The sequence below is a fragment of the Oryctolagus cuniculus genome, chromosome 10, assembly GCF_051225735.1.
Source record: "Oryctolagus cuniculus isolate XC-2025 breed Fujian yellow rabbit chromosome 10, ASM5122573v1, whole genome shotgun sequence".
In the NCBI taxonomy this organism is placed as follows: Eukaryota; Metazoa; Chordata; class Mammalia; order Lagomorpha; family Leporidae; genus Oryctolagus; species Oryctolagus cuniculus.
Genome location: NC_142876.1, coordinates 106,170,638 through 106,196,940, shown reverse-complemented (window position 1 = coordinate 106,196,940; position 26,303 = coordinate 106,170,638). Strand labels below are relative to the sequence as shown.

At 46.9% G+C, this 26,303-nt stretch overlaps 1 long non-coding RNA gene across 2 annotated transcripts; it reads right to left on the bottom strand.

Annotated features, from left to right (window-relative positions):
- Positions 1 to 332: 332 nt before the first annotated feature.
- On the bottom strand, positions 333 to 26,303 carry LOC103349144 (uncharacterized). Of its 2 annotated transcripts, XR_016214883.1 has the most exons (6): positions 26,065 to 26,303; positions 23,559 to 23,647; positions 23,426 to 23,477; positions 18,781 to 21,311; positions 9,085 to 9,121; positions 7,577 to 7,816 (listed from the first exon to the last, which is right to left on the bottom strand). It is a non-coding gene; the product is annotated as an uncharacterized LOC103349144 (long non-coding RNA). The 2 variants fall into 2 exon arrangements; XR_016214884.1 differs by lacking the exons at positions 7,577 to 7,816; positions 9,085 to 9,121 and adding an exon at positions 333 to 938.

Genomic DNA, 26,303 nt, shown 5'->3' with positions numbered 1-26,303 from the left:
CTCTAACTGGCACCCATATGGGATGTTGGCACTGCAGGCAGTGAGCAGGGCAGTGGCTTTACCTACTATGCTGCAGTGCCAATCCCCTTTTTTAGATTCTAACTTTGGCAAAAATATCAACCTGAAAGAGAGATGTTTAAGAGAACTAATCCAGTGTTAGGGAATAATTGTTCATTTTGTTAAGATGGATAATGGTGTGATGGTTACATTTCTCAAAAGTCATTATCAGGCCGGCGCCGCAGTTCAATAGGCTAATCCTCTGCCTTGCGGCGCCGGCACCCCGGGTTCTAGTCCCGGTCAGGGTGCCGGATTCTGTCCCAGTTGCCCTTCTTCCAGGCCAGCTCTCTGCTGTGGCCAGGGAGTGCAGTGGAGGATGGCCCAAGTGCTTGGGCCCTGCACCCCATGGGAGACCAGGAGAAGCACCTGGCTCCTGCCATTGGATCAGCGTGGTGCGCCGGCCGCAGCGGCCATTGGAGGGTGAACCAATGGCAAAGGAAGACCTTTCTCTCTGTCTCTCTCACTGTCCACTCTGCCTGTCAAAAATAAAAAAGTCATTATCAATTACAGATGCACTAGTGGGTGAAATGAGAGGATGTCTGGAATTCACAACAGGGAGTAATATGGACGGAGCTGTTGTTGGAGGTGAGTGATGAATATCTAACTTTTAGTATACTCTTCTGTCTACATTATGTTCTTTTGAAAGTTTTCATAATGAAACATGTAAAAATAGCACAAATATGTGACAACAAATGGTGTGAAGTTCTGAACAAGCCAGCTTTGATGTGACATCAGTTTCTGTGTGACTTACCTGTGCTTGTATCCATGGCTGGGATGGACAGCTCCATGCGGGCTCTAGCCTCATTCCAAGAGTGAGCCACCTGTCTCTCGGACTTGTGGTGTGCGATGCCAACTGCAGATTGCCACCAACACACATGCTTCTGCACAGCAAAGGAAGCAATCAGCAAAATAGAATTTTTTAAACCAGGTATTTGATAAAGGATTAACATAAAAATATGTAAAGAACTCAGACGACTCAAGAGCAAAAAAAAAAATCTGATTTTAAAATGGGCAAAGGACCTGAATAGACATTTTCCCAAAAGAGGACACACAAATGGTCAGCAGGTATTTGAAAAGACATGCTGCCAAGAGAAGCTCACAAGTGTAGCGAAGGTAATGTCCCATGGAAGATAGCACAGGTGCCTTGTCTTAAAGGGACAGAGACTGAGGTTGTGTCAACTACTTGTTGACAGCTTGCAAGTATAGAACTGGGCCAGAGATTGTGTCTGCTGTGGCGATCAGCAGAGGGCTTTGTCCATGGTAGCCCCTTGCAGGGATGCTTTACATGGTTAAATAAATGCTTGAGCAAAAGAATAGAGACCACAACAGTGAACACGATTGGGAATGGAGGCATCTAAAAATAGGTCTAGTTTGTTTCACAAGACTGATTGTAGGAACCCAAAATATCATAAAAGACAAGAGCAGCTGTAAAGGAGGGCAGTCCTTCGTCCCACAGCAGCACCATCCACCTAGGTGTTAAGATGCCAATCTTACTGTCTCTTAACTGTGCCTTCAACACAGGGAACACAGTTTCCAAGCACAGAGACGTGCGTGCAAACAGGTGCGTGCACTCCATATTGTTGCAGATAAAAATAGCTCATGAGCCTGGAGAACAATCTGCTTTAATCCTAAGGAATTTGGAAAAGCATTTGTAGCCAAGAACAGAATCTCAATTTTGAAGATAATTGGCATCCCCCCCCAACCACAAATATTTAAAATATTTAAATCAACTCAATTAGCACACAGAGACAACTCTGCAGGCCCAAGTCCTTGTGACCACAAGAATCCAGGCTGTGTCCTCTTCTCTCTCTTCCCACTCTCTCCAGAGTTTTCAGGTGCTCCGATCGACTCTGCAGGGTTGTCAAGGTTAGAAATGTAAGCTCCTTGGCTTTCAGGGGAAAAGGACATCCACACTTTCTTTTTCGTGTAAAGAGCGAGGTAGGAAATATTTATTAGAAAACTGGCAAGGAGAAAGCTAGTTGAGTGAGGAGGCTTCCAACTGTGTAGGTAACCTGTTTATCCAGGACCAGATGGTTTGGATGGCTGGAAATTAGGAAGTGTTCTCTATCTAGGTCAGCTCTGAACTCAGCCTAGGTCACAGATAACGGAGGATTGTTGGGCAGGATAAGTGTTCAGGGGCTGGCGCAATTGAGAGGATGTTCTGAAACAGATGTATTTGAATTTGATTGTGATTTACCTTCTTTTTTGGGCAGCCTTTGGTCCTGAGTTCTCAGGTGTGGTTGTCGTGGAAGGAAAGATGTATTTTTTTTAAATATTTTTATTAATTTATTTAAAAGTCAGAGTTACAGAGAAAGAAGGAGAGACAGAGAGAAACAGAGAGAGAGAGAGAGAGAGAGAGAGAGAGATTCATCTTCTATCTGCTGGTTCGCTCCCCAGTTGGCTGCAACAGCCAGGGCTGGGCCAACAGCTAAGAGCTTTATCTGGGCCTCCCACATGGGTGTAGGGGTTCAAGCACTTGGAGCATCTTCTGCTGCTTTCCCAGGTTCATTAGCAGGGAGATGGCTCAGAAGTGGAGCAATCCATAAGGGAACCTGGTGTTATAAGTGGAGGCTTTAGCCGCTATGCCAGTGCTGGTCCCAGAACCATTTTTAAACATTTATTTATTTGAAAGGTAGAGTTACAGAGTGAGAGATGTAGAGGCAGAGAAATGAGTCTTCCATCCACTGGTTGAAATGATCTCAAGGGCCAGGGCTGGGCCAGACTGAAGCCAGGAGCCAGGAGCTTCATCCAGGTATCCCACATGGGTACAGGGGCATGTGGACATGGGTCATCTTCCGCTGCTTTCCCAGGAACATTAGCAGGAATCTGTGTCAGAAGTGGAGCAGGCAGGGGCTGGCAGCGTGGCATAACAGGTAAAGCCGCTGCCTGCAGTGCTGATATCTCATATGGGCGCTGGTTTGAGTCCTGGCTGCTGTGGCCTGGAAAAGCAACAGAGAATGGCCCAAGTCTTTGGGTCCCTGCCACCCGCACGGGGAACCTGGAAGAAGTTCCTGCCTCCGCACTTTGGATCAGCCCAGTGCTGGCCTTTGTGTTCATTTGTGTAGTGAACCACTGGATGGAAGATTCTCCCCCCTCTCTTTATCCTCTGCCTTTCAAATAAATAAATAAACTTTTTAAAAAAGGTGAAAGGAACATATATAAGCACCAAGAGAGAAGCAAGCCAATAAAAGGGACCTTCTTAGCGTTCTCAGTTTCAGGTATTTCCTCCTAACATGGTTGTGTCAGTGTTGGGTGGGTAAGTAAGGGATGGGTAATGATGTCTGTGGATAATGTTCCATTTTCTCTTTGGCCTTGTGGGGCTAGTGGTCAGCATCACACAACACACACACACACACTTTAGCACAAGAATGTTCTCCATGAAAGAGGGTATAGCAGGCAACCCTAGGATGAGTAAGTCCCCCCACCCAGAGTGCTCACATCAGCTCCCAGAGCAAGTGAGCCAGCAGCCCAACCGAGGCTTTGGATAAAAGGAGAGAGCACTGGGGTGATGGCTGAGTTGCCATGCAACAGCCTCCTGATTCTTCCATGGCGTGGTCAGGAGTTAAGAAGACACATGAGTATAGAGGTGACCCTGTCTAGACCAACACAGCCATCCCCAGGCCAGACTCTAATGAGCTCCTCCTGGTGCCAGAGAGGAAGGGGATTTGGGACCACACGGGGCTGATTCTGAAGAATGTGGAAGCCAACGGCACAGTTTATAGCATTCCTTTGGATAAGTGACATAAGCTCTTGGGATCTTCGTACTCTTGTTTGCGGCATGGAACTGATAACAAAAACCCAGCAGGAAGCATGAGCATTAAATAAGCCGGAGGGTCTAGAAGAATCTGCTGTCAAAATCTCGTAGTTACCTAGACTGAAAAGGAGCTCCCAGAATTCTTTCTTCCTACCTAAATTCCTAGCACCAATGATTGCTAATCACATATGCCAACTTGGGTTCTCCCCTTTTAGCTCTCTGGAATAAAGACCACATGGCCCAGCTTCTCTTGCAGCTAAGTGTGGCCATGAGGCTGTTGTGGCCACTGGGATGCACTGGGACTGTCAGATGTAGCTTTTGTCCTTGGAAGGAGTAACTTTCTCCACCCACTTCTTTGTCTCCAGGGCCAGAATACAGATTTCATGGCTGATACAGTGAGTCTTCAAAAGGTTTGTGGAAAAGGTATATTATGAAAAAACTGTGCGTGGATTTCAGAAACTTTTGCACCAAAATAAACTTCCCTTAAATTCCACTTTCCATGAACTTTCTTGAAGTACCCTTGTCCTCAGATTGTCACACTGGCTCATGAGTGAGAATGGTAGAGCCACAAGACAGAAGGAGCCTGGGTCCCTGGCACCATCACCGAGTTACTACAGAGAGAAAGATGAACTGCTGTGTAGCTGAAGCCACTGTTGTCTTGGATTTTCACCAACCTCAAATACCACCCAGCTGGAGCACAGGCCACTTTTATTTTTTGTGTCATTGTCTGGAAACAACGATTAGCAGCTTACCATCCTAACAGCCTTTCACGTTTCTATCTCCTAATAAGCCTCCTCCAGCTCATAGCCTCTTCTGTCACACTGCCTCCCTTCTCTCCTACCTGTCTTAGAGAAAGTCACCTCCCACCCTGACGAGTGCCCCGCTGGCACAGTGCTCTTCTGTGGGGCACCCTCCAGAGTAACCAACTCTGAACACCAAAGAAAGATGATTCCTCTAAGAGGGGAAGTAAATGCATACACCTCAAGGACTGGGCAGAGGGGATGGTATTTGGAATTCTTTAAGCTGCAAATCTTCAGAGAAATTGTTAATATCTGCTTATAAGCTTGTAGGAGTGACTTTTTCCCCCTTTAAGCAGAGAGTTTATTTTAGTCTCTCATTTCCTGTTCCTCTCCTTGTTTATTTTATGATGAGTGACCCCGATAGGATAAAATAAGCTTGGTTTGTACTAATTTTATTTTCTAAAGATTTTTTTTCCCGAGAGTGTTTTGTACCAAAAAATAAAAGTTGTTTTATTGGCTATGGCTTCTTTGAGATGGCTAGAAAGAACTTCATGATTTATTTCAGTGATTGCTAATGATACTCACCTGAGTGTGTGTGGTAAAATATAATAAAAATTTTGAAGGTCTTTCAGAAAGTTCCTAGGAAAATAGAATTAAAAGGTAAGTTTGTTTTGATGTAAGACATTTTGAAATCCATGCATAGCTTTCTCATGGATTTTTTCATGAACCTTTTAGAGACACTTTGTGTGGATTTCAAAAATTTCTTGTGCCCAAATAACCTTTATACCCCATTTTCCATGAACTTTTTGAAGCCCCTTTGTATGAGTACAGTGTAAATCTTACTGTCTTAACTCTTTGTAGGGGTATGGCTTGGCGACATTCACACTGATAGTATTGCACAACCATCTCCACCATCCATCTCTTGAACATTTTCATCTTTCCCAACTGAAACTCCTTACCCCCCGAACATGAACTCTCCTTTCCTCCCACCCTATAGCTCCTGGCAACCACCCGTCTACCTTCTGTCTCTGTGAATTTGCCCATTTAGGAACCTCATAGAAGTGAAATCCTCTAAGTATATTTGTTCTTTTGTGCCCGGCTTATTTCATTTAGCAAAATGTCTTCAAGGTTCATCCATGTTGCCACAGGCATCAGAGTTTCCCTCCTTGTTAAGGCTGATTTATCTAGTCATCCATCAGTGGCCACTTGGATTGCTTTTAGCTTTTGGCTATTGTGAATAAGGACACTATGAACATGGATATACACAGCTATCATAAAGGCCCTGGTTTAAATTGTTTTAGGTATATGCCTAGGAGTAGAATTGATGGATCATCTGATAGTTCTGTGTTTAATTCTTTTGTAGAACCCCTTGATACTGTTAAGGATTACTTCGGAGTTAGATTGTAGGGATGCAGTTATTCCAGCGTTGAGTAAAGCAATGTGTGCATCATGTACCAGAACTTCCTGGGAAATCTTAAATACAAATTCTTGAGTGCCTTCCTGCCTAGGATTACTGAATGACAGTACCTAGGGGAGTAGCGGGGAATCTAGAATTTTAACAAGTGTCCTGAGCCACTCATCTGTGGGGTGGCCTTTGAGGTCCTTAGCATGGAGAAGGAGGGATCCAGCTGCCAGTGTGGTGTGTACTACACACACTGAAACAGACCAGCTTTGTTTAGACACTGGGTGTGAGTGGTCACACTCTGCCATGTGTGGTAGAAGCTTTTCATAAGAAAGTGAAGGAGCAAGGAAAGCCGTTGCTAAGGCTTCATGGAGAAGCAAAATAATAGCTCCCATCCTTGCAGGTGCATGGTTGCTTGATGTCCTAACTATCCTTGTTAATCCTCCTGGTGGTCAGAGATGCTTCTCAGAGAGAACCCCTTCCTGACTAGTGCTGCCTGTCACTCACCAATATCAAATAATCCCATTTGATAGTGTGTGGGGGCCCAAGCCTTCCCCACCTATTGGAAGCTATACCCATACCAGGGTTTGCTGGATCAGTGGACTGTGTTCACTATGGCCGCGTCACTTGGTGCCAAGTGTGGCAACCTTGTGCAGGAAGAGCCAGCTGAAAGGATGACAAGTAGCTCCCCATCCCAGTCCCAGAGACTTCCCATTGAACTCAACTCCCTTCTTGTGTTACTCTCTGCATAGTTTTTGGTTTGCTGATTTATCATTACATCAAAAATATCCCCCATGCTACTGTAGATTCATAAACATGTTCCAGGGGGTATTTGGATCTACCATGGTTTGCTTAACTGTTTCCCTACCATTTAACATTTTGTATTGCCTCAAAATTGTCTCTCTTGCAAACAGTACTACAATATACATCTTCAATGGAAAGCTTTCTACCAGTCGTTTTGTTAGGATAGAATCCAGGAAATGGGATTACTAAGTCAAGATCATGAGCGTATTAAGGTCTTTGATATGGGTCCTATCTCATTTATGAAAGTATTGGTACCAAACTGTGTACCTGTTACCAAGATATGAAAATGGACACCATTATCTAAACTGTAATCCAGTGGTTCTCCCTAGGGTGTATTTGGCAGGGTCTGGAACATTTTCAGTCATCATAACTGGGGGGATGCCAGTGGCCTGTGGTGTGCAGAGTTCAGAGATGGTGCTTAGCATCCTGCAATGCATGCTGCAGTTATACTCAACAGAGAATTATCTGGATTAGAAAGTCAACCGCACCAGGGTTAAAAAAATCATCTCTAACCGTCACTTGCCTTGCAGTCCTCTGAGAGAGGAAAATAGAACATCTTAGCTGTCCAATTTTAGGGCCCAATGGTCAGCTCCTGTTTCTTCTCAGTGTCATGTGATGTCAGTGTTGAAATCTGGTCTCACACCAGCCCTATTTGCTCTTGTCCAGATGTTGTGCCCTGTTCCAGAACCTGCTCTCCCACTGTCCAGCCCAGCATACCACTGAAGTATATACCCCTTCTCTGGGGGTCCAGAGAGTACTTAGCAGTCAGTTCTCAATCCATACCACTGCCTCCCATCAGAAATGTTCTAATACAATTGCTTTTTTAGAAAAAGATTTTATTTACTTATTTGAGAGGCAGAGTTACAGACAAAGAGGGAGATAGAGAATAAAAGGTCTTCCATCTGCTGGTTCACTCCCCAAATGGCTGCAACAGCCAGAGCTGGGCTGATCCAAATCCAGGAACCTAGAGCCAGGACCTTCCTCAGGGTCTCCCACGCAGGTGCAGGGGCCCAAGCACCTGGGCCATCTTCCACTGCTTTTGCAGGCCGTAGCAGAGAGCTGGATCAGAAGAGCAGAAGAGGAGTGGCCGGGACATTAAACCAGCACTCATATGGGATGCTGGTGTTGCAGGCAGAGGCTTAGCCTACGTCACTACAGTGCCTACCTCACAATTGCCCTTTAAAAAATGGGATCCTGATGCCCTGATTTTAGGAAGTTTTCTGGGTTCCTAAGTAAATTTGTCCATATCTCCCCCAACCCCAAACCCACAGTAGCCACTGTAGTGAACTCTAAAGCTCCAAGACTGTGAGAATACAACTTAAAAATCGCAAATCTAGTCTAGTAGTGGCAGACTCACTCCTCCTAATATCTGTTCTCTTTCGCTCCTCCATAGTTTCAGAATGAAGGCACTTGGCTGGTAATGGCTTCTCAGAAAATGCATTTCCTGTCCTAGACTCTCTTGCAGCTGTCCAGTAGATTCTAAGTGGAAGTACTAAGTATCACTTCTGGTGGTGGTGCCGTCTCAGTGAAGCAACATGCCCCTTTTAACTCACAGCAGGAAAGCTGACCTGATGGCTTGAGCAGGAGCAGCCATCCTCGAGCCGGAGGTGGAAGTGCTGTTGGAGGATGGCAGAGCAACAAGCTAGCAGGAGCACGGGACGTTGGTGATCGTGAGTTACTGTTCCAGCCCCACACTGTTTACTTCCTGTGCTTGATTGAAGCCATCAGCATTTGCGTGTCTGTTTAAGCTAATCCAAAGCCGAACCCAGACACCACCCAAGCCCCTCATTTGAAAAATAAAAATGGAAACTTGAATGGACTATATCCAGCTCGGTTTGGGATGCCTCCTCTGTCAGCTGAATAAGACAGAGACTATGTAATCATTTCAGGGAAATGCTGTATTTTTGGATACCTTGTGAGACTCATAACACAGAGAAGATAAAGGACTTGAGTTTGGAGACCAGCAAAGGATTCAGAATCTGGGAGGTAAAAATCGGGGTACTGTCAGGACAGGGAAACTAAGACACCAGCTTGCAGCTTTCAGGGCTGGAGCGTCTGAATATGGGCATAGTTACAACGCTAATGACTCCCTGAGTGATGCAATGATCCATTTTTAGCAGTTGGCATGCCTGCGTGCAGCCTGTTTATAGAGCAGTGTAATTAGTGGATACTTCACGGAAGTGATTGTTGCTGGCTCAATTATTCTTTAATAGATTGGCTAGATCAAGGGGCTGCTCTAGGAGGAGAATCAGCCTTTCTTTTCTCCCCGCCGGGGTACATGAACACATAATTTATTGAGATGATCCCCTTGATTTCATTTCACTCACCTTCTTAGAATGGACGGCTCTCTGTCCCCCCTGCAATCTAGAAAGTAAAGACAAAAGATCATGGGCATCCCGTTGAGTTAGAAGAAAGCTATGTCTGCACATCACCGAGGCAACCAGTCACTCAGGGTGGTTCTGCCAAAACACCACTCAATTCTGTGAAAAATTCATCAGCCTGGTTATTTGACGTCCATGGCCTTCTGTTTGCTCCTCCCGATTGAGCCACTGAATTTCTCCTTGTCTGCTGCCTACAGTCTGCTCCAGGAGAGCCTGCTGCAGGTGAAGCTTTGATGTCCCTTGACACATGATTATTGAAATGAGGTCCCACTGCCCCGTGGAGCTGGGAGGGCTGGCTGCACCACGCCCGGTCCCCTTGGTGAGAAGAAACAAGTTGAAAGGCCATCATTAATTGCATTCTCCTTTTCCTTCTTCGCGGTGCCCACAGAAAATGGTTTTTCTTGGCTATGAGACGAAATGGAGTGAACACCTGGTCCAGATTTGCTCGGAGCCTTCTTCTCTAAGCAGCTAATTCTTGATGGAAAATATGCTCACACCATGAAGGCTCGCTCCAGAGGGAAGGAAAAGCCTCCATTTATTTTGACTCTCTGATTTCATTTCCACCTCTGGGAGGCCAAGGCAGCCCAGGCAGGTCTCTCCAGGGCTTCCTGATGGCAGCCAAGTTTGGCCTGGCTGGCAGTGTTATTACCATAGTGCATCAGAGCCTTGGCTGCAGCCTCTGCACCAGATTTCTGTGTTTCAGGCAGCTGTTTGCATGGTCAAAGAGAAACTCAGCAGTGCACCGAGATTCATCCTATGGCATGTGTGGGTGACCAGCCCTGGGCACACTAGACCTTCTGTGCCATGTTAATCTTCTCATCTGTGACAGGTTTACTCTCATTCTGCCTCCTTCTCTCTTACCTCTTATACTAGCCACTACCAACCTGACATGAGCTGCCACTCCCTGGTTCTGTTTTTTGAATACCTCCTTTCAACTAGTTGTGTGCTGGAGCCCGCTCTTACTTCCTCAAGACTGTCAGTTAGGCATATCTCTTCCCAGTGCCGTGTTCTGTAGCATCACTCTGGTAGGCTGAAATCAGGCTGAATAAGGGTTCTTGTACTATAGAAATCAGCAGATCCTTCCGATAAGGCTCTTCTCCTCCAAAGAGCTAGTGGGTAAACATGTACCACTGTGCCAATCCAATTAGGCCTGGTTTCCAATGAACAAATACTTAGCTCTATTTTCAGTTCCTAGGACAACAAAAAGGAAAGCACCAACACCAGGCACAGTTGTTAGTGTGCCCTGTGCACCACTGCAGAGTTTTCTTAGCAACAGGCTCCTCCAGATTGGTCCGCCCCTCCCCTGCACCACCCTGACTTACACCATTCCACCTGGACCCTTGCTCACCAATCCTGCATCAAAATATACCTGACCAAGGTTCCCTTCACCCCAGCCAGGCTGATAGGCTCACTATAACTGGCAGTGGCTCCATATTTTATTTCTATTAGATGAGAACATTTTTAACATAAGGCATTCAATGTACTAGCTCTAAGGAGTAAGACAAGGGAAATTTCAGTCCCATTGGCAAGGTTATCAGATAGTTAGAGAGCACAGGAATCTACTGCTGTCTCTTAAATAGATCTTACATGCTTACTTCCTTAAAGAATTATAACACGGAATGGCTGCGTCGGAATACAGTTTGGTATTTCCTCGAAATGTTAAACATAGACTTCCATATGACAGAAATCTCACTCCTCAGTGTACACTGAAAAAATTGAAAATGTGCATCTATACAAAAACTTGTATATGAATGTTCATAGCAACATTATTCATAAGAGTAAAAAAGTAGAAGCAACTCAAATATCTATACGGTGATAGATTGATGAATAAACAAAAGGTAGTCTATCCAGACAATGAAGTAGTATTTAGCCATAAAAAGGAGTAAAGTATTGCTGCATTCTGCAGAGTAAGGGAACCTTGAAAACATTACACAAAGACCATGGACTGTGTGATTCTACTTGTGTGAATCGCTTAGAGCAGAGAGAGAGTCTAGTAAAATGAGAGTGATCCGTAGAGACAAGAGGTAGACGAGAAGTTGCAGGGACAAATGGAAGAAATGGGGAGTGATTGCTCATAGGTATGGGGTTTGTTTTAAGCGTGGTGAAAATGTTTCCTGCCGGCGCCGCGGCTCACTAGGCTAATCCTCCACCTGCGGCGCCAGCACACCGGGTTCTAGTCCCGGTTGGGGCGCCGGATTCTGTCCTGGTTGCCCCTCTTCCAGGCCAGCTCTCTGCTGTGGCCAGGGAGTGCAGTGGAGGATGGCCCAAGTGCTTGGTCCCTGCACCCCATGGGAGACCAGGAGAAGCACCTGGCTCCTGCCATCGGATCAGTGTGGTGCGCCGGCCACGGCGGCCATTGGAGGGTGAACCAACGGCAAAGGAAGACCTTTCTCTCTGTCTCTCTCTCTCACTGTCCACTCTGCCTGTCAAAAAAAAAAAAAAAAAGAAAGAAAGAAAGAAAGAAAAGAAAGCCAGGATCCAGGAGCTTCTTCCAGGTCTCCTAAGCAGGTTCAGGGGCCCAAGCACTTGGGCCTCTTCCACTGCTGTCCAAGGCCGTAAGCAGAGAGCTGGATCAGAAGGGGAGCAGCTGGGACATAAACTGGCACACGTACAGGATGCTGGCACCACAGGCCCCCAGATAGTATTTTTTTAAATTATTCACTCATTTGAGAGGCAGAAAGACAGAGAAAGAGAGCTCCTAACCACTGGTTCACACCCCAGGTGTCTGCAACTGGGAGCCAGGAACACAATCCAGGTCTCCCAGAAGGTGGCAGGAAGTCAGTTACTTGGGCCATCACTGCTGTCTCCCAGGGTCTGCATTGGCAGGAAGCTGGACTTGGGAGCCAGAGCAGGGAAACAAACCCAGATATTCTGAAGTGGCATGCAGGCATCTTAGCCAGTGTGCTAACCACTATGCTAAATACCCGCCTCAGACGGTACGCTTCTATCAGTCAAATGTGAATGGCTTTACCGTCATAAAGAATAATTTAAAAATCAAGATCTGTAGGCAAACCTGGATTAGATTTTGCTTTGGGAAAAAAAAAAGTCAACTGCAAAGACATTTACTTTCTAGGTGTCTTTTTGACACATTAATTTGACTTTTTTTTTTTTTTTTTTTTTTTTTGACAGGCAGAGTGGACAGTGAGAGAGAGAGAGAGAAAGGTCTTCCTTTTGCCATTGGTTCACCCTCCAATGGCCGCTGCGGCCGGCGTGCTGCGGCCGGCGCACTGCGCTGATCGAATGGCAGGAGCCAGGTACTTATCCTGGTCTCCCATGGGGTGCAGGGCCCAAGCACTTGGGCCATCCTCCACTGCACTCCCTGGCCACAGCAGAGAGCTGGCCTGGAAGAGGGGCAACCGGGACAGAATCTGGCGCCCCGACTGGGACTAGAACCTGGTGTGCCAGCACCGCAAGGTGGAGGATTAGCCTAGTGAGCCGTGGCGCCGGCCTAATTTGACTTCAATTAATCAACTCATTGAATGCTTTTCTTAACACTCCTTAAGCAGCAATGCATATCTCGATGCAGAATTCCAAGACAAATATTGGTTTGAACAAATTTAATGTTAAAAAGACACTAGGAAATTCTGGAAAATTTAATGGGGAAATTCAAAGATAAGGAACAAGACAAGAATGCCCCCTCTCACCCCTCTTTCAACATTAAACTCGAAGTCCTAGCTAATGCAGTAAGACAAGAAAAGGAAATAAAGGGGGACAGATTGGGAAGGAAGAGATAAAATTGTCTTTGTTTGCATATGACGTGATTGTCTTATGTAGAAAATATGAAAAAAATCAACAACTGAGTCCTAAGAGGAGAGCAGCCTGTAAGCTCTGTCACCAGCCCTCCATGTGCTGCCGCATCAGAGGAATGTCCGGGGCACAGCATGACCGCGTGGAGAGCATTTGGCTTCTCTGTGACGTGAATGGTACCCCATGGTCCATATGTGCCCTCTCAGCACATGAAGAAATTGAATTGAGAGGCACTGAACCCAGCAGGGGCCCTTGGTAGGAGACAAGCTGGCAGCAGAACCAAGGAGACTGGGACAGGCACTCAGAAGGGCATGTGCTGCTGACCGAAGCAAGGATGGACCGAGTCAGCCAGGCTGTGAGTTACAGCAGTGACGGCAGCAGACGGCAGACCCACCAGGAGACCAGTGGTCCCTGTGCCTACACCAACCCCAGCTAGCTGCTTTGAAGCAGAGACTGGCCAGGAGCCAGCAGACCTCATATCTATCCAAGAACCTAGCGTCCCTCCCATGTCACAGGATCCTGGGTAACGGAGTCCTCTCCCATACACTTGGATGCCACCCCAGAGGAGCAGCAGGAGTGTAGCATTTCCCCTGTTAGATCTAGAAAGAATGTTTAAATGACTGGACCTAATGAAGCACATTGGCCCAAACTAAATATGCTCCCTTCTGCTCAGACCTCATCCACCCCCAACAGGGTGGGCTCTGGTGAGGAAGGTTAGACCCCTTTTAGAAAAATAAAGAAGTGACATTTGCTATGCTCACCTGAATGTAATGTGAGAAGATCTGATTCATGCTACAGCCTAATGTATTCCACAGAACACCCTTCTCCCAAGAGACTCACAGGGCAAAAGTCCCATGGCCAAACAAGTCTTGCATCTCTGTATGCTGGCTGCTCCTTCTAGAACTGACTGCACTGGGCACCTGGCATAGTAAAGGCTCTGAATGGTCCATTGTGAAAAGCTTGGTGAGGGGCCGGTGCCGTGGCTCACTTGGTTAATCCTCCACCTGCGGCATCAGCATCCCATATGAGCGCCAGGTTCTAGTCCTGATTGCTCCTTTTCCAGTCCAGCTCTCTGCTGTGGCCCGGGAGTGCAGTGGAGGATGGCCCAAGTGCTTGGGCCCTGCACCCCATGGGAGACCAGGAAGAAGCTCCTGGCTCCTGCTATCGGATCAGCGTAGCTCTGGCCATTTGGGGAGTGAACCAATGAAAGGGAGACTTTTCTCTCTGTCTCTCTCTCTCTCTCACTGTCTAACTCTATCTGTCAAATAAATTAAAAAAAAAAAAAAAGAAAACCTTGGTGAATCTTGGTTAGCCAAGCACCATGTGGCCTCCAAGGCCTTCCTTTGGGTATTTCCTCTTAATGTCAGAAGGAGCTCATGCTCTGTAAACATCTTGGGACCGTTCCTCACTGGAGAAGCAGACAGATTTCTGGGCTTTTCTGTGGGAAACTGCATTTTGGTTCCAAGGTCAGGGAAGGTTACTTCCGCCTACCTCTTCCCAGAAGAAATGGAGCAGCCCGCACCAGGGCTCTCCCTTCCTAGGTCACTCAGGAACATGATGGAGACACGTTCCAATGTTTCTTTGCCCCTGCTTTTTTTTTTTTTTTTTTTTTTTTTTTTTTTTTTTGAGAGCTAGAGACAGAGAAATAGAGCTCCTGTCCATTGATTTACTCCCCAGATGCCTACAAGAGCTGGTGCTGGGCCTGGCTGAAGCCATGTTTTAGGAACTCAGTGTAGTTTCCCACGAGTGGCAGCCACCCAAGTATTTGAGACATCACCATCTGTCTCCCAGAGTGCATATTAGCAGGAAGCTGGAGCCGCGACGCACACCCAGGTACTCTGACATGGGACACAGGCATCTTACCCGGCTTCTTCAACCACTAGGCCAAACCCCAACCTCCCCGTACCCTCTCCCCCACCCTGAGTCCCCTTGTGACAGACACAACTTGTGTGACGAGGACCAAGTACATCCTGGAGGTAGGATGTGACTCTAGTTCACTCCTACTTTCACTTCGTTAGCAGAAATGAGTGGCTGCAATGCACACACAATTGTGCTTTTCCTACAGCAACCATTTACTGCGGTAGAAAGAGCACTGGACCAAGAATCCTAGGAAAACTCAGGTTTAAGGATCTCCCTACCCACCAGTGGCCTACTGGCCCCAGTCCAAGTGTCAGCACCCATCAAAAGCAAATAGAAACAGGGTCCTGGAGCCCTCACCAAAATCCTACCCCAGCAGGATACGAGCTCCTCAGACTCTTGAGGATTCCTTGCAGGTCATTCCTGTGGCCTTCCTGCTGTCTCAGCCCCCTCTGCCCAGCCTCATTTTGTTCTTTTTCAGGGGACAGTGAGGCTCATGCAGGCTCCCAGTACCGGAGGGATTGCTGGTCCTTGATTCAGGATCTTGTAGAGGCCAGTGTCTCCATCTCCGATCTTCTTCCCCTCCCTCAGCTACTGATTCAGAGCTGCGTCTCTCTCTCTCTCTCTCTCTCTCTCTCTCTCTCTCTCTCTCTCTCTCTCTCCTCCCGGCTGGTAGGTTAAAGAGCACCACCAAGCTGACCGAGGAGGGCCTGTAGCCTTGGATACCCGGTGACATCTAGTTTCACTTCATTATGAGATTAATAAAAGCTGTCAGCTTTATCCACCTGGCAGGCTGCTATAAGAATCAAAAGAAAAGTCGACCCAAGTATGAGGTTTGCTGTATGAGGTTTGCTGTAAAGCCCAATACAGATGTCCCTTGTTATTATCTATTTTACATAATTTGATTTTAATGTTATGTATATCTTTGGTGACACTTCAGACAACCAGTATTGTTCTTTGTGTTCTCAAAAAAAAAGATTAATGTATTATGTTTCTACCCAAAAAAGTTTTTTTAATAAAGATTTATTTATTTATTTGAAAGTCAGAGTTACACAGAGAGAGGAGAGGCAGAGAGAGAGAGAGAGAGAGAGAGAGAGAGAGGTCTCCATCCAATGGTTCATTCTCCAGATGACCACAACGGCCAGAGCTGCGCCAATCTGAAGCCAGGAGCTTCCTCCAGGTCTCCCACGTGGGCGCAGGCACTCAAGGACTGGGGCCATCCTTTACTGCTTTCCCAGGCCACAGCAGAGAGCTGGATTGGAAGTGGAGCAGCCAGGTCTCAAATCGGTGCTCATGTGGGAAGCCGGCACTTCAGGCCAGGGCATCAACCCGCTGCGCCACAGTGCCGGCCCCAGAAAAGTTTTTTTTTTTAAAGATTTATTTATTTATTTGAAAAGCACAGTTGCAGAGGAAGAGAGAGAGAGAGAGAGAGGTCTTCTATCTACTGGTTCATTCCCCAGATGGCTGCAACGGCTGGAGCTGCACCAGTCAGGAGCCAGGAGCTTCTTCCAGCTCCCACACAGGTACATAGGCTCAAGGACTTGGGCCACTTTTCACTGCTTTTCCAGGCCATAGCAGAGAGCTGGATCAGAAAGCAGAGCAGCTGGGGCTCCAACCAGCACTCATATGGAATACCGGCACTGAAGGCGGCATCTTTACCTGCTACAACACAGTGCCGGCCCCCCAGAAAAGTTTACAGCCCTCTGCTGTGGCCCGGGAGTGCAGTGGAGGATGGCCCAAGTGCTTGGGCCCTGCACCCCATGGGAGACCAGGATGGGTACCTGGCTCCTGCCTTCGGATCAGCGCGGTGCGCCGGCCGTAGCGCGCTGGCCGCAGCGGCCGTTGGAGGGTGAACCAGCGGCAAAGGAAGACCTTTCTCTCTGTCTCTCTCTCTCTCACTGTCCACTCTGCCTGTCAAAAACAAAACAAAACAAAACAAAACAAAAAAAAACAGTGCCGGCCCCCCAGAAAAGTTTTCATGTAGGGTGGCTGGTGATCCGTGTCTTCAGCTACATCCCACGAAATGCTCTTGTAAAGGGAAGCTCAGTGGGCTGGAGGGGTTGGTCTAGGTGCTAAGATGCCCACATCCCACATCAGAATGTCTGGCTATGATTCCTGCCTCTATCCCTGACTGTGGCTCTTGACTCCAGCTTCTTGCTAATGTGGACACCAGACTGAGACAGCAGTGATGGCCCAAGTAGTTGGGTTCTTGCCATCCATGGAGGAGACCTGAATTAGGTTCTTGGCACAAATTTAAAAACACAAAAATAAATAAAAGCAGACACTTGGGTTTGCGCGGCTTTATGGTTCCTAGAACATGTTCTTGTTCTGCTCATTAGCTGCCGATCTGGTTCCTGCTCATTTGGAAACTGCTAAGAGAGTTTTCACTTGCTTTGAGTCTCTGTTGGCCTGCCTGCCTGCCTGCCTGCCTCATCCCTCCCTCCCTCCCTCCCCGACTTCCCAGGCTTTTGTGATGTTCACCTCCTTGGCACGGAGGGCTGCTGACATACCTTTTGCACACCAAGCTGTCATGCTATACTTTTAGAACACACACACACACACACACACACACAATCAAAGTTTGTTTTATAGAGTTTCCAGAAACCTCTTGAGAGTAGGTTTTCTCTAGTTGTATACAAAAGTTGAACAGAAAATTTTCCATTCTTTCTGCTTCCCCATCTACTCATGGCATATCCTCTCCAGATTCAAGGGTCAACAGAACTGTCAGCTGTCAGTGGAAACAAGGCCTTGCATCCCTCACCCAAAACCTGCCTGCAACATAGCATGGGTTCAGATATTCTGCATCAGTAGTATTCCAGTGGCACCACCAAAGCTCTCAATCTGCAGTCTTCTTGGGAGAGCTAAAGTCCCCCCCTCCCTGAGAACTGCTCTCAAAGCCCTAAAGGTGAAGGGGACTTGTTCCAGGCCAAATGCCTCATAGCTGTAGTGGGCTTGCTGCTGAATGCTTCCTCATGTGGCCACCTTGGCCCTCAGGCAGATGTCAGCCAGCAGGGAGGATTCTGGGAATGCAAGCTGAGTTAGCTCTGCTTCATATTGTCTATAAAAAGGCTTTCTGAGTTGACATCGGGGGTGCCTCAGGCCTGGAATTTGTGACAGTCCCTCATATTTGGTCACCTGCTTGTCCCTCGGTTGTCAGAAGATTAAGATTTAACATGTCAAAGCCTGCCATTTCGTCTGCCTTGACATTTCCATTTGTAAAACACTGAAAATCTTGAATCCTGCTCTCCCTCCTTCCAGCAGCTGAGACTTTGAAATCCGTATCTGTTCACATGTGTGGTGAGTGCCCACATGTAACAGTTTCTGTTTTTACATTTATTCCATCACTAAAATCTCACTACAGTGGCACGAGGACAAGGCAAGCATTACCAGTGCTAGTTCACATTTGAAGAAACCGAGGTTCAGAATTTGCGCCCCTCCCCCAGCCATCTCACTGTTGGCTTGTGATAGGGGTACATCTCAGTCCCCATACATCTCAGTCTAGGTCTCACATACTTTTCTTCTCATTCATTCAGAGAGTTTTTAACCTAGAGTCTTCGGGCTGGCTTTAGGGGATTGCCTAGAAAAATTTCTGTATCCGTGTATTTTTCTAGGAGAGTCCACAGCTGTCCTGGGGTTTTCAAAGAGATGCAAGACTAAAACATTGTGCAGAATATGCTGCCTGCTTCATTTGGCATAGAGCAGGCATTCAACATTTGTGTGCCGAATTGGATTGAGGATTACTGGGGGGCATAGAGGTGGGTCTCAGAGGGACAACACGCCTGTCCAGAAGGGCGCCCAGTGGGGAAAGCCTCCCATGCTGCCACAGCCAAGGTTGTGGTCAAGGAGCCTAGGACAGGCTAGGCCAATTTCATGATGAATCTATAGACCAGAACTCAGGACCAACCCAACTCATCTGGAGATGATATGTCTCTGATGAAGCCTATAGCAGGAACCCTGGGGAAAGAGAAAGAAGTCTCCCACCGCTCTCTTGGACTCCGAGTGGGTAGTTGCCAAAAGGATAGACCCTTTAGGACTTACCTAGAAGCCAAGAAACGAAACCTTCTCAAGGTGGTGCCTCCATCTGCTGGCCCATGGCTCATGACAAAGACAGAGGCGAGGCTGAGTTTGCCAGCCTTATACACAGAAGTTAAATGAATATGAAGCTTTGGCATAGGAGCTGAAGCAGATGCATAGATGAAGGTGCATCCTTGTCAAGATGGTTGTTATCTCAGCGGTTGGACTAGCTCTGGGTACACTCAGGGGGGCACTCGGAAGAGCTGGGTATGATCATGGCTTGGCCTCTGCACTCAGAGCCATGGAGTACAATGAGGGCATTTGTATCCTAGGGACAGAATACTGAGCAGGACACATGGTGTCAGAATGTGTAAAATCTGATTAGCTTGGGCAGTGCAAAACGAGTCTAAGAAACTCCAAGTCCGTCTGGCTCCCAGTCTGGGATGTTTTTGGTCTTTGTGTTTGACAGGATGTGTTTGGGGGAGAGACTTCCGTGCTGCTGAAGCACAGAGAAGCCTGGTGCCCGAAGAAGAATGAGTGGAAGCAAAGAGCCTGTGTGTGTCTCCCGGTCAACATCGAGGCCGGAAGTGTCCACCTGGAATGCAGTCAAGAAAAACAACTGCTTGCTCAGATGCTGAGCCGTCAGTCACGCTCCTGAAACAGAGCAGCTCCCTGGGAAAGCTTTTCTGGATAATGGATATGAAAAAATGGGTGTGTGGGAATGGATGGGGAAAAGTTGGGATCAAGTGAGCTTCCCAGCCAAATTGTGGGCATCTGTGTGTGTGTGATAGAGACAGAGGAGGGACAGGAGAGAAGCTGGATTCTGTCACTGGTGTTGTTCTATGTTTAAAATTCAGCCCACACTCCATCTAAGTCCCTTTCAGTACAGTCCTGGCACTAGACTGGGGTCTTGGCAGCTCTGCGGGTGACCCTGAGTATAATAGCATGGGAAGAAATATGTGATGTGTTTTGAGATCCTTGAATGCTTCTTAATCAAGTAATGGTGAGGAGGTTCAAACTGCAGCCCCGGCGTTATTTTCATTCACCTAGCAGAAAGTTATGGAAGCATATTTCTGATAATTAGGGTCAAGAATGGATTTGGCATCATTTAAGGTAAATGCGCTGAACACAAAGCAGATTTGGCTGGCATGATTTCTGGTCTTGAGAACAACGAGTCTGGCAATAATTAATCAGGCAAGAGGAAGCAGTAAAGAGGCCACTGTTTGGCCACTCTCTGCCCAAGCCAGGGCCAGGAAGTGTGCAACTCCAGCAACCAGCAATGAAAAGGGTCCCTCTGGTATACAGCAAGACGCTGTGGGTAATGGCTTGTGTCCGGAACATCTCAGGAAGCCTTATGAATGCTAATTTAATTGTGTGGTAGGCTAGGAAAGTAAGTAGCCCTTGTTTTACAAACACTAGGCATCCTGGGAACTAGACCTTCTTGAGGCTCACCAGGTGTCTTGGAGTGAATTGGCCTAGGGTGAACTCCTGAGAAAAATAAAAGAAATAAACCGACATTATTAGCAACACAGCTGATGAACAGAACCAGGATTTGGAGTGGAGCAGTGATGCTTAACACAGATGCTTCCAATCAGGATTTAAAAAATGTCCGGAGCCTCAAAGCTGTTGAGCTATGTGCAAGACAGGATGGCAAGGCAAGCCCCCAGTCAGCCTCATGGCGTTCTTGGATCATCAGCCTCCAGGGAGATTGGCTTTCAGTGTGAGGTTCAAGTGTGGTAGCAGCTTGCTGGTGGATGCTGTGGAGCAGGGCTGAAAGGCACACATGGAATTGGTTATGGTTGCTCTGCTTTCCCCTTCTGGCCACTCCAGTAGATGGCTTGGATATAAGACCAGCAGACTGGTCTCCAGGCATGTAGCCAGGGGAGTGTTAGTGGGCAAAGCATCACCATCTATTATATAAGACAGAGCAGATGGGTGGACGAATGAAGAGGGGACGCTTCATAGAGACATCATAGTCTAAGAAAATCCCAAATTACAGCAACTCAATAATGGAAGCTGCTTCTCTCCCATGAAGCACACTGGACATTAGTAGTCCAGGAGAGGTAAAATGGCTTTAGGATGGAGGGATCTAGATTTCTTCAATCTTATTTCTCCACTGTCCCCAAGATCTTGTCCTTATCCAAGTAATCCAAGATGACTCATCATCATTCCAGTAGGAAAGGAGAAGGGGAGGGTCCTCCTCCACTCCCAAGAGAACAACCTGGGAGTTCCACATATTACTTCCACCCATTGGTCATAAATAGTCCTGTGTTCACACCTAACTGCCAGGGAGGATGGGAAGTGCAACTTTTTTTTTTTAATTTTTCTGACAGCTATGTGTCCAGCTAAGAGTCACATTTCTATGGAAGCAGGAGAGGGGCAATCTAAAGTAGCAAAGCCATGTCAACCAAGTGTTTGGCTCTCTGTTACAAGTCTTCCACCTCAGACTGTCTATCATCTCCTTCTCCGTACAGCACCACAGACCCTCTTCCAGTCACATTTCATGACCACCGTCCGCACTCTCTTCTTCTCCTTTTTCCACATTCTCTTCTTCCCTAAGATTAGAGAAAATTTAAAGTAAGGAAAGGTTGCACCTTGCACAAACATTTGGGAAGCACTTTTTCCTGCATGCAGCTCCTTGTTATCCTGAGACTTTAAACAATCACTTCCCTCAACAATAGAGGCCTTCTGGGCGCAGGAGGTGCCTCTGATGTTGTCTGTACTCTGCAAAGCAGTAAGTGGCTAACTTCAGACATTCACTTGGGCCTGAGGGTGGTGACACAGAGACACACACTTGCAGAGGGCAGACCAGACCACCTATGACAGCAGAACTCTGCTCCACGTGAGAAGCCCAGGAAGCGGCATCGCAGGCTCTGAAGCAAATGGCCCAGGATGATCAGGATTTGGTTTAAAACTGCCAGCTTCTCTAATGTTTTTGCCTCACCTTTCCAACTTGGGACCAACCAAACGAAGCCAAATATGCTCCCCGAAACAGTCACTGAAGACATCTACCGTTCATTAATCTATCCCAACTTCTCCATACCAACACCCTCCCATCAGGGCACACCTGAAGCCTTCTCGCGTTTCTACTGTAAAATTCTCCCATTGCCCTGCCAGCCTTTGAGTCTCTGCTGAAGGTTAGTGATGAAGCGGATTCCCTCACTGTAATAAATTCTAATACTAATCTCTGCATGCTTTCACACCTGCTAAAAGCTCAGTGAGCTGCTGAATATTTAAGATCAGTGCTTTTTCCACTGATTACTGTATAGGAGGGGACTTCAAAATGTTCTTGGGGGCCGGCGCCGTGGCTCACTTGGCTAATCCTCCGCCTGTGGCGCCGGCACCCTGGGTTCTAGTCCCGGTTGGGGTGCCGGATTCTGTCCCAGTTGCTCCTCTTCCAGTCCAGCTCTCTGCTGTGGCCCGAGAAGGTAGTGGAGGATGGCCCAAGTGCTTGGGCCCTGCACCCGCATGGGAGACCAGCAGGAAGCACCTGGCTCCTGGCTTCAGATTGCCACAGTGCTGGCTATAGCGGCCATTTGGGGGGTGAACCAATGGAAAAAGGAAGGCCTTTCTTTCTGTCTCTCTCTCTCTCTCACTGTCTAACTCTGCCTGTCAAAAAAAAAAAAAAAAAAAGTTCTTGGGAAGTGGAGTTAAAAGATAAGTTGTGGCCAGTGCCGTGGCTCACTAGGCTAATCCTCCGCCTGCGGCGCCGGCACACCAGGTTCTAGTCCCTGTCAGGGCGCTGGATTCTGTCCTGGTTGCCCCTCTTCCAGTCCAGCTCTCTGCTGTGGCCTGGGAGTGCAGTGGAGAATGGCCCAAGTGCTTGGGCCCTGCACCCACATGGCAGACCAGGAGAAGCACCTGGCTCCTGGCTTCAGATCAGCGCGGTGTGCCGGCCACAGAGGCCATTGTGGGGTGAACCAATGGAAAAGGAAGACCTTTCTCTCTGTCTCTCTCTCTCTCACTGTCCACTCTGCCTGTCAAAAAAAAAAAAAAAAAAAGATAAGTTGTTGCTGGGGGGAATACAAAAACTTTCAAAATCATGCATGGTTTTTTTTCATAATATGTATTGTTACATGAACTTTTTGAAGACTACATTTGCATGGATTTCAAAATTTTGGAGGGCCAGCGTTGTGGTGCAGCAAGTTAAGCCCCTGCTGGCAATGCTGGCATCCCATATGAGAACATTATTCAAATTAAACCTAGACAACTGGAGGATAAAGAATTTCCCCAGCACCAGCAAACAAAGTGATATTTATTTTATTTTGCAGAATTTAATTCAGTGTATTTGTAGGAACAGATATAAATTTTTCCATCACTTTGGCTGAGTTTTTGATAGAAGTTTTAAGGCATACGTATTAAAAGAAGTAAAATGTAAAAAGAGAGAGATTTCGCATTGGGATTGGGTGTTGTCTGAGTCAACAGTGCCATTTGCTGCAATGGCGAAGGGCTGTTCATCCAGATTCCAGAGTTAAATTTCAAAATCAGCAATAACCTCTTCGCTTTGTACTCCAGCAGGCACAGGGGAACATGGGCAGAGCATACCAGCACAAAATATCAAGTATCAATGACTTGACACTGAGCAAAGAATGCTTAGGACCCAACAGACTAAACTCAGGGTTCCCACCAGGAACATAAACAGATGATGGATGGAGAGAAGGATACCTACCAACAGACAGCAGGTGCACGAGTCAACGGAATGGTGTTAACTGGTTGCAGCACTGGAAAAAAAAGACATTAAATATGGATACCAGGAACAAACTAATTATACACAAGTCCCGTGAGCAGCACGGGCTTCTCACCTTCCAGGCAGAACCTTCCCTGTTATGTGTTACAGGATCCGTCCCTGCTTTCTGAATTAATCCCCAGGAGCTCTGGAAGCAAGTTCTTTCTAAAAAAAAAAAAAAAAAAAAAAAACAAAAAACAAAAAAAAACTTTTATTTAATAAATATAAATTTCCAAAGTACAACTTTTGAATTATAGCAGCTTTTCCTCCCATAACCTCCCTCCCCCCTGCAGCCATCCCATCTCCCACTCCCTCTCCCACCCTGTTCTGCATCCTGATTCATTTTCAATTATCTTTATATACGGGAGCAAGTTCTAATATTTCCTGCATTTAAAGCTACCTGGAAACATCTTTATCCTGGCAGCACATGTGGTGTCCGCGTTGCTGCAACCATCACCTCTTGACTGGTGACACCTAAGCAAGCTCCTTGCCCAAGCCCCTCACCCTTCCTCGCCATCAACCACGAATTCTGCTCACGCTCACACCTTTTTCTCCCAGTCCTCCTGCCTGCCACTGCTCAGGCCTTTGAGTCGGCTCAGGGGGACTCTCGCTTTGTGCCCCAGCCTCTCTCCTTTCCTGCTGATACAGCTGCTCCCCGTTCCCCTCCAGACTAACCCACACTCCGCAGTCAGACCTTCCAAGCCCTGCCCCTCCCAGCCCTGCCCTCAGTCACTTTCCCGAAGACCCTTCAGGGCACCCTCTTGTCCAGGCTCCTGCTTTCAGACCACTACTGCCTATTTCTCCTTTATTTATTGATTGAGTTTTAAATTGTGAGCTTTAACATGAAAATCCCACTTAGGATATTGAAAGCCACCAAAGAACATGGCTGCCACTCTAGCAATATGAAGAACCAGACAATATTCAAAATCTTAAATTTTCTGGAGCCCCCAGACAGCTAAGGTCACAAGGGAACTAAGTGACATAAATTCCAGAGATGACAAAACACCTGAAGGAGATAGGAGACACAAACCCTGGTTTGCCTTTGGCACAGCATGGAAGGAAGAGGTCAGTGCAAACCACCATTAAATATAGAATTGACTTACAAAGCTTAATGAATTATTGGCGAACAAACACCTGTATAATCATCACCCAGGCCAAGAGGCAGGGTACAATTTTCCTCCCTTTAACAAGGAACTACTCAGCTGGTCTTTGTGGATACCTGGCTTTTCTTTATCCTTTGAAAGACACAGTATGAGTCCCTAATTCACAACAGTTTAGTTTGCCTTTTAAAAAACTTTATGCGGCAGGGGGAGGGGAGCAACCATTTGGTTCAGTAGTTAAAGAAGCTGCTTTGGATGCCTGAAGCCCACATTTGAGTGCCTGGATTTGAGCCCCAGTTCTTCCAATTCCAGCTTCTTTCTAATGCAGACCCTGGGAGGCAGCACTGATGGCTCAAGTAGTTAGGTGCCTGCTACACTTGTGGGGAACTGACTAAGTTCCCAGCTCCTAGCATTGGCCTGGGCCAGCACTGACTATTGCAGGCATTTGGGGAGACCAGCAGATGGGAGATTTCTCTTTCTCTCTCTTTGAAGTGAAGAAAAGCAGTAAATAAAAATTACAAAAAAAAAAGAACTTTATAAAATGAATCATACAATAGAGATAGAGTCTCTGCAGCAATAGTATGTGTGTGAAATCCTACCACGTTGCTGTAGCTGTAAATTTTTGCCCACACATCTTGGCTCCAGACTTCTCCCTCCTAAATGTCTGTCCCTCACTGTGTCAAGATTCTCAAAGAACTTTTCTGCAGTGTGTTACTGCAACAGACATTTCTCAAAATGTGAGCTGTCACGACTCTCAGGTGGGGCTCTAGATCCTGGTACGAGGACAGGCATAGTTAACTTGAACTCCCAGTTATGAACCACTCCTTGTTGCTGGCCTTTCTGTCAGCCGTTCCCCCTTGTATAGTTTACAACGTGTAATCTATGTGTAAATGTCACCCAGTCCCCACCTGCCAAAACATCACCCATCTTTAGAAGTCAATGCAAATGCCCCTTCTCCTCCAGGAAGTCCTCCGTATAACCCCCCAATAGATGCTGTCACACCTGCATGCCACTCCTCTATCACTTTGAACTTCTAGCTCTTTTTACCTATGCCATTCTGCGTGATGGTTACTTGTGCTGTGATTTGAACTTGTTATAGACTGTGTCCTCAAAACCAAACAACTAGACCGTTTTATTTATGTGGGATCCTGCAGAGAGAGAGTGTGTGTGTGTTGAGCACTCTGCCGGGCTCATGGTGAATGTTCATTGAACTCATCAGATACATGCATCTACTGCCTGCACGGAGTAAAAGCACCATGGGCTCCGTTGGGCCATATCCTGGCTGCTGTGGTTTGAATGGGTCCTCAGGAGTTCATGTGATGGAAGCGTAATCCCGAAATTCCTACTTGATTGGTATTTGGCCGTAGAGTGTTAGGTAGAGAATCAGGATCAGATGAGATCATGAGTGTGGAGCCCTCATGATGGCATCAGCGATGTTTTAAGATGAGAGAGACCCAAACCAGCATGTTTGCTCTGTCTTACCGTGTGATGTCCATTGCCGTGTTACAATACAGCAAGCAGAGTCTCGCCAGTGCCAGCCCGATGGGAGTCCCAGGCCCTTGAACTTTCAGCCTCCAGAATCATGAGTCCAATAAACTTCTAGTCTTTATAGAACACCCACTCTTGGGTATTCTGTTATAGCAACAGAAAACAGACTCACACACTGGCAGTTTGTCTTCTTATTAATGTTTCATCATCTCCATGGTCCTGCTGGTGCCGGA